We start from the raw sequence: 9682 nt of genomic DNA, 5'->3' as shown, positions 1-9682 counted from the left end.
GTTATTTCTGCTTATTTTTTTTTTAAACTATGTATTCTTGCTCCTATTAATATGATCTTACTGTCATTGTAAGATCGTATATATAGGATCAAGACAAATGAACAAATTGACTAAAAACATTTAGAAATTTTAAAGAAATTATGATTATTAAAAACAAATTTAAACATCAAAAGAAATTTAAAAAAAAAGAGTGTTCAGTGACCAAAGTGCATGTGAGTTAAGCAATTTACTTATTGTTTTACAGTTCATTTGGATATTTCTTGAAGTAATTTTCCAAAGTCGACAGATTGCGATTCGTATGGATAAATTGATAATCGCCATTTAAATATTATTTCACTATGATTTTTTCTTCATGTAATATTCACTTTATTAAATTAATCATGTAACAATGGCTACAATATGATTGAATACGTCAAAATTTAATTTTTGAGAAACTCTTAATTTATGTTGTACAACTTTTTAACGTTGATCGTGTTAATTACCCGGAGCGTATGGTCGGACCATATGAGTATATACGCAGATGGTCATGACCATACGCGTATGGTCCAAATACTCATATGGTCCGGAATATATACAATGATAAGATGTGGTATGGTTTGGCACAAAGACCAAATAACAGAGTATAAAGTAAAATAACAAATATACCGAACTCCAAGGAAAATTCAAAACGGAAAATCCCTTCTCAAATGGCAAAATCAAAAGCTCAAACACGTCAAACGAAGGGAAAACAACTGTCATATTCCTGACTTGGTACTGGCATTTCCTTATGTTGAAAATGGTGGATTAAACCGGGTTTAATAGCTAGCTAAACCTTTCACTTGTATGATATGTCAACAAAGGAAAACAAAATGGCATATAGACAAAGCACATAAGCAAAAATGAAAGACAAGAATACAAAAATTGACTATAGCACAATAACACATATATATTTCCCAGTTGATACGATATTCTAGGCTTGTGTTTCCTTTCATGATTTCCTTGATAAAGTGTTGCTGCTCACAAGGAAGTTATTAAACCGAAAGTTCCAAGTGGTGAAGTTGAAATCATTCATCCGTAAATGTTAATGATGCCATTGCGAGTTGGTTGACCGTTATGGAATATTTATTTCACAGATGACGACGGATATGTTCCAATTGTCGTAACTACAATCTCGTCGACTTTCCCTAGAATGCGACCTACCGAATTAGACATATCACCAGGTTTGTACTTTCATGAGCAACACGACGGGTTCCAGATGTGGAGCAAGATCTGCCTACTCTTCCGGAGCACCTGAGATCACCCATAGTTTTTGGTGGGATTCGTGTTGCTCAGTCTTTGGTTTTCTATGTTGTTTTTTGTACTGTTGTTTGTCTGTTTGTCTTTTTCTTTTTTAGCCATGGCGTTAATTGTCAGTTTATTTTGAGTTTGAATGTCCCTTTGGTATCCTTCGCCTCTCTTTTAGCAACTATGGTTGCCGTTCGACTTTCAAAAAAAGAGCATAACTCAAACCACAAAACAGCTTTAAAAGGCACCGGCATGACGAGTGTAAAACAATTCAAACTAGAAAAACAAAAGACAAAATTTAAGTCCTTCTTGGTTCATATAAACCCATTTTAGAGATGAGTATATGATAAGCCTTGTAAATACTACCATAAAAAGTTTTTACTTATGAATTTTAGTTCATAGGATGCCATCTTGCTTTTGTTGGTCGTTTTTTTTTTTAATATATCTGTGAAGTTGACCATGGAAATTTCAGACATGTCGATGCGAAAGTTTGGTTTTTTTTTCTCGTCGATTGTTATATCATTAAATGCATGCAGTATCGAATTGTATTTAAATTGTCAGGAAAGCAGGAATCAGTTATCCTTTCGGAGCATTCAATGTTTTTGTTGTTTATTGATTTTGGAATTTCTTGGTATTAGGCACATAACCTTCACCAAATCAATTATACAGTAACAATATGCGTTATCACGTGACATGACAAGCCATCACGTGTTAACAGGAGTAACACGTGGTGGGTATCACACGTGCAGCACGAACTGTTGTTCTTCCATACAACCTGATTTCCTCTCGGATTTGGTTGGGAACTTCAGTTTTCTGTGTTGTTTTTCGTTGGATGACTGTTGTATGTCTGATTGTCGTATCTCATTTAGCCATTGTGTTTCTTATTCTCTTTCGACTTTTTCGAGTTTTTATAGCGTATATGGTATGTTTTCTCTGACTTGAAATAAAATAAAAAATCAGTTACATTACCTACGAGGACAATTCAGCAGAATTTTAATACACATACACATAAGAACGCAACATGTTATCAGGACTATGGCCAACAATTTTGTTCTCTGCATTTGTTCTGAAAAAAAGTTTTACTTTCATACATCTTTATATCACAATTTCGATTACAAGATAGATGTAACATGAGGGAGGGTACGGATGGGCTTTACAGAATAGAAAATAATCCGCAGAAAAATTAAAGGGAAAACAACAGGGGTACTTATACGTATGTGACTTTCAAATTTTTGGGTTTTAGAGTTCTTGAATGAAAGTAAATTCTTAAAAAGCGCTTTAGACGGACTAAATATACAATCATAATAAAGGTATAAAAACTTAGTGCACTATCTATTTCCGTAATTATGATCACAATTCAAAGCTTTGACTTTCGGCCTCTTTTACTTATCTACTTTTAAACTTTATAATATCATGATTTTAAGAAACGATAAAATCACAAAAAAACATCTCCACACTTCGAATATCCACGTACTTAAGAAACCGCGTTCACAATATAAAATCCACTGCCGCTAATCGAAATTCACCTTCAAAATTTAGCACATTTCACAATTGTGTTAAAGGAGGCAATGCCTCTGCAGCTAGATTGTTCAGCAAAAACTCACGTGGATATCCACAAATATTCCCGTGCGATGCCAGAAAATGACAAACCTGCTCCAGATTATCTTCAGATAATACTGTTCGTTCATCAGTGAACGGAATATTCTTTTCTCTTTCCCTTTCATATTACATTACTTGAAAATCACAAAACCTTGTATAACTTGTAACATAAACAGACCCAAAATGTAGTATTCAATATGTAGGCAAAACTGGACGTGAATTTTTCAAACGAACACAGGAACATCTATACCGCTTCCGCAGATCTAAGAAATTTAAAAGTTTAATTTACCAACATTTATAAAAACACACACACAATATTAAATTTATAAAATTCCAGCCACTTCAAACCATCCAGAAACAAGCAGGACAATCACATAAACAGTTTGAAGATTCCCGTAAACTTTGCGAACTGTCTTGGATTAAACGACTACAGACAGCGTATCCCCTAGGTCTAAATGACAATATCATGGGCCAAGGGAACATATCTAAAACTTCCTATATTGATATCAGAACTATTGTTGATAACAGACAACGCAATCATAGGTCTCATGGCAAACGCATTAACCGCAATCAACATCGTTCTAATTTTACACTTGATGATTTTTTTTATCTATATTTAAAAAAATGGTAGACATCGATTATTATGTAAACTGGGTCCATTTTTTGATAACATAGGGCCACCTATAATTTCTTATTCGTATAAAAAAAAAAAACAGTAGAAGTTTAATTTTTAATTATACGTCAGTATAGAAAAAGGACCAAAATATCGTCAACCGTCGAAAACAAATTGGGAAGATTGTCGTCAGGTTATTATAGATGCTCTTTCAACCTATTGTAAAAAATGGTGTAAACGGGAGAAATCTGACAAATATATCATATATCTCAATATTGTTAATATTCGTATATCACATTTCGAAAATAATTTAGAAAAAAATAAAAGAATAAGTAATACGCCCATTTCTAGGATTAAAAACAAAATCCAAGTACTCGCAAAGCGTGTTGTTTTCGTACCGGCCGATAAAGCAGCCAACAATGTGGTGGTGGTATGACGTAAATACTACACGGAAGCCCTAAAGAATGAAAGTATACATTCAACTACATTTAAGGCCGAACGCTCCACAGAGAGTCATATAGTAAATAGTCATGTCACAACCATAGCTCAGCTTAAGGCCTGTTCTGGACATTTGAAGGTCCCCACTATGTATTGGTTACCTAAACTACACAAAAACCCCGTAAAATGTCGTTTTATGTCGACCTCTAGTAAGTGTTCTACTACTAGAATTTCAGTGCTTTTAACCAGTTCCTTAACTACTATCAAAGAACTGATCATTAATTTTGTTATAAAACATATGAAAATAGCGGTATTAACTATTTTTTTAGTGTAAAAAAATCTTTAGATGTTTTAGATAAATTACGTGCTTTTGATGGTCTTTTTGATTCGGTTGACATTTTTGACTTTTCCACTCATTACACTTAGCTTCCACACAATATTATCAAACAAAAGTTTTCCTATTTAATTAAATGGTCGTTCGATAAATCTAATTGCAAATTTGTTTGCTGCAACTCATATAAAGCCTTTTTCTCAAACGAGAAAGGTAAATATGCCAGATATAATTACTGGAGGTGTGATGAGATGATTACAGACATAAATTTTCTCTTTGACCATATGTATTTACGTTCCGGCAATAAAGTTAATCGACAGATTGTAGATATTCCTATGGGCACCAATTGTGCCCCTTTAATAGCAGACTTGTTCCTGTACTGTTATGAATCACAGTTTATGGCCAAACTCAGTAAAGACCCGTCTAAATTTCATTTAATTGATAAATTCAACAACACTTACCGTTATCTTGATGATATTTTTTCGTTAAATAATCAAGAATTCTCTAAATATACTGCCGAAATTTACCCACAGCAACTTACTTTAAATAAATCAAATATCAACAGCAATAAGTGTCCTTTCCTAGATTTAGATATTTCAGTTTTACACCAGAAACTCTACACAAAAAATTACGACAAAAGGGATGATTTTTCTTTCCCTATTGTCAATTTTCTTTTTTTGGACGGTGATGTTCCTCTGGCATCACCTTACGGTGTTTATATATCCCAACTCGTTCGATATGACCGTGTCTGTAGTGACGTTTTGGATTTCAATGAGCATAATCTATGTATTACTGGTAAGGTAAGCAGAGTGCGTTTAACACAAATTTCTTGGTAGCGTTCGTGTTGTTCAATTATAAGATTTTCTCTAATTTTGATTGTTTTCCCCATTATTCTCTATTCTTTATCTTTTAACCTGTATTCCCTTATCTCTTTATTCCATCATGACCCTCATCTAATATTAAAATAAGGAACTGTGGTATGATTGCAATGAGACAATCCACCCTAGTCTAAATGAGATGGAATTAAGCAATTTGGTGTCACCATAAGACCTTCCATAACCCATACCGTAATATCACCTGAAAAGGCCCTTACATGACAAAATGTGGAAATAAGTCAATCGAGATAACATAAAGTCCATAACTTTACATCGTTATTATAAAAAAAAATGTTTGCCAAAAATGATGTATTAAAATACTTTGCAGTCAATATAAACAATTAAAAAACCAAGAACACAATTGACGGTCTTTCCACCTCACATGTTGATAATTATGGTTTTAAATGAACTTTTACATAGAATAGAGGCGAAAGATACCAAAAGGGAGTCTATCCGAATTGCAAAGAATTTATTGCCCTCAAGCAGGTGCTAGGGGCCGTCTTAAACTTGCAGTGAGGTGAGAGTTTTTTTTTTGCTCCGTGTTGAAGGCATCACTGTGAATTTGAGATGAAGAACATCAATAAAAGCGCTGTTTCCTTGCTTTTTGTGTGTTTTTGCTGTGCATGTACTGATTTTGTGTCATGGATGGATACCCAATATCCTTTATTTTTCTATTATATATGCAAAAACTTGTTTATTTACAAAAAGTAACCTTTGTAAACAAAAACGGTATCAGAAGATAACTAATCCTACACAGATTCCAAACATATATAATTTGTAGTTTTTTTCTGTGAAATAAAGAATATAATTAGATACTTCCGGTTTAAAATAGTCACTTCTGGGGTCATCTGAAAATCTGAAAGCTTACTTTTCATTGATCAAAAGGAATTATGGTTTCTATTAACTTCTATTTAAAAAGGGAGATTATTGGCTACTTTCTGTGTACAAAATGCAACTCACGTGCAATATGATAGCTTTATTGCCTTTATTAAGAAATATATAATATGCTTTTCTTGCAATAAGGGAGATATAATTTGCAACTTCCGGTTTACAACATGTCACTTCTTGTTCATAAGTAAGATTGATTCACAATGAATTTTAAAATATATGGTTTCTTTGTACTTTACATGAAATAAGGGCTACTTTCGGTTTACACAAGGTAACTCCCGGTTGACTTTTTCAAGGTCATGTTCAATGCAAAAGATCGTATGACTTTCTCATGACAATAACCATGTCCAAGAATTCGTTCGGTCTTTAATGCGCATGTGCTAGTATTTGTCCATAGACAACGATTAATTTTACTATAGATTTCTATTGGAAAATAGTTTTTATCTCCTTATAGTTTTCATAGGCGGATCCAAGGGGGGGGGGGGGGGGGGGGGGGGGGGGCTGGGGGCCCGGGCCCCCCTTTCGTGGGAAAGAATTGGTTGATTATATAGGGAATCACTGAAGCATGACTGGAGCGGGCGCCCCCCCCCCCCCCCCCTTTAGGTCAGTCAGCGCCCCCCCCCCCCTTATGTAAAGTTCTGGATCCGCCACTGGTTCTTAAATGGTTTGAACTGTTTAATGATGTAAATTTTATGAAAATAAGTTATTTTAAACATCCGTCCCTTTTGATTCAAAAGTAGGCACCATAAATAGCGAAGTATAGCCCGTTTAAAGATGAAGAGAAGGCAATTTTTTGCGAACCCCCTGACATCTGTTTGGTCAAATAAAAAATATCATTCGTAATGGGGAAATAAAATGATATTTTTGCCTAAAAAAAACTTTGGAATTCATCCGTCTTTTTATGTTGAAATTGAAAAGTGTTTAATTTAGCATGTAAAAGATAATTAAACACGTTTGGATACGAAGTCATCGATATTATTTTTATTGACAATGTTCAAAGAGCTAGCGGTATGAGCAAATGTATCTGTGCGTAATGTGTGTAACCTTTAAGTTTTTCATTTTTTTCAATTTTTTATTACATTGAATTTGTTGTTAAGCTAAACACTTTTGATATCAGAAGTTATTTTCACTGAAAATTAGTTCAAACACCGATATATCACTTTCAACTTATCATGCTTTGCGTGGGCAGAAGCCAATTTTGTCCGGCAAAGGGAAGCAATATGTTTAACAAGTGTAACAACAGAATCAAATCGGTAATTCGCAAATGGACTATTGAATTAGGTTGTTTGGTTGCAACCGTTATATTTTAACAGAACAAATGACATGATTTTTTTTTTATTAAAATTTCAATAATTATCATTTCATAAGTTTTCCTTAACCGCAATCTAATTAACAATAATATCTTCTCTGGAAAAAAAATTATAAACTTCCCAATACTATAATTAAGTTTAAAATACGTTTTAGCAAAAATATTAACAGAGTAATTTTTATACGACCGCAAAATTTTTGCGGTCGTATATTGGTATGACGTTGGCGTCGTCGTCGTCGTCGTCGTCCGAAGACATTTGGTTTTCGCACTATAATTTTAGTATAAGTTAATAGAAATCTATAAAATTTAAACACAAGGTTTATGACCACAAAAGGATGGTTGGGATTGATTTTGGGAGTTTTGGTCCCTACAGTTTAAGAATTAGGGGCCAAAAAAGGGCCCATAAGCATTTTTCTTGGTTTTCGCACAATAACTCTAGTATAAGTAAATAGAAATCTATGAAATTTAAACACAAGGTTTATGACCACAAAAGGAAGGTTGGAATTGATTTTGGGAATTTTAATCCCAACAGTTTAGGAATTAGGGGCCAAAAGGGTTCAAAATTAAACTTTGTTTGATTTCATAAAAAATTGAACTATTGGGGTTCTTTGCTATGCCGAATCTAACCGTGTATTTAGATTCTTAATTTTTGGTCCCGTTTTCAAATTGGTCTACATTAAGGTCCAAAGGGTCCAAAATTAAACTTAGTTTGATTTTAACAAAAATTGAATTCTTGTGGGTCTTTGATATGCTGAATCTAGATTTTGGATATTGGAATACCACAAAGGGATGGTAAGAATTGTCTTTGGGTGTTATGGCTCAAACCGTTAAGGAATAAGGTGCAAAAAGGGGGGAAAAGGGTTTCCAGGTTAATGGACAATTACTTAAGTACAAAACATAATTTAAAAGGCAGTGTAAGGTTGGTAATTGAAACTCATTTGAATATCTCACCTAAACTGCTTTTAAATTATGTATATTGGAAATTTGCCAAAAACTTTATTATTAATAAATTCCATTGGAAATTTGCCAATAACTTTAGTTTAATGAACTTCATTGGAAATTTGCCAATATAAAATGTTGCTGATGAAGCTTTTTTGTTTATTTTTAGACATGATTATTGGGATTGATTTTGGGGGTAATTGCAATCTAATTAACAATAATATCTTCTCTGGAAAAAAAATTATAAACTTCCCAATACTATAATTAAGTTTAAAATACGTTTGAGCAAAAATATATTCTCAAAATTTTAGGAATAAGGGGCTAAAATAGGGCAAAAAAAACAAGCATTTTTCTAGTTTCAGGACAATAACTTATGTGTAAGTGTATGGATCTTTATGAAACTGTACTACAAGGTTCCATATCACAAAGGGAAAGCTGGGTTTGAGTTTGGGGGTAATTGCCCTAAACGTTTAGGAATAAGGGGTCAAAAAGGGGCCAAAAATAAGCATTTTTCTAGTTTCCAGACAATAACTTGTGTTCAAGTGTACGGATCTCTCTGAAATTGTACTGCAAGGTACCATACCACAAATGGAAGGCTGGGATTGAGTTTGGGGGTGATGAATCATATGGGGTTCAAAAAATTTGAGGGGGGATTTTTTTTTCATTTTTTTTCTTTAAAATTTTCACTTTTTAAATTGGTTATTTCTGATTTATATATAAAAGCAAATAATAATGATATGGTTTGAAAAGGTAAATTACAATTTTTTAAGTTCTTAGACCACATTCATTCTGTGTCATAAACCTATGCTGTGTCAAATATTTAATCGCAATCCAAATTCAGTGCTATATCAAGCTTGAATGTTGTGTCCATACTTGCCCCAACTGTTCAGGGTTCGACCTCTGCGGTTGTATCAAGCTACTCCCAGCGGAGCATTTTATTTAACTAATACTACATTTACCTACAAACTCCGGGATACCAATATTGATTTGTGTGATTCTAGTAATTAAAATAATCGTTCTCTACAGGGAGTGATGCGTGTAGATATTATAATTTTTCAAATTTTTGTTATCATTTGAACACTTTCAGAGTTTTATCTTTGACGAGTTTTTGATTTGGCAACGTTAGTGGAAAATACCCCGCCGTGTTTACTAAATACTTTGTCATAGTTAACATCCGTTAGATATATTCCTTAAGAAATAAACATTATTATAAAATGATTAATTAAAACAAATATGAAAATAACTAAATATACTTGAAACTGTAACATATTTGGAAAAGGTTAAATTATTACAAATCACATAATGGATTGTTATTTTATTACACAATGACCGAAATCAATAAGTCTTGCAGCATGGAGGTTTATACATATGATGGCGGGAGCAAGGAAATCGTCCTGATAAAGTAGGCAAATCTTAACTCTTTATAG

The sequence above is a fragment of the Mytilus californianus genome, unplaced genomic scaffold, assembly GCF_021869535.1.
Source record: "Mytilus californianus isolate M0D057914Y unplaced genomic scaffold, xbMytCali1.0.p SCAF_7, whole genome shotgun sequence".
Taxonomy (NCBI): Eukaryota; Metazoa; Mollusca; class Bivalvia; order Mytilida; family Mytilidae; genus Mytilus; species Mytilus californianus.
The sequence above is the reverse complement of the archived record's forward strand: the minus strand, read 5'-3'. Positions refer to the sequence as shown.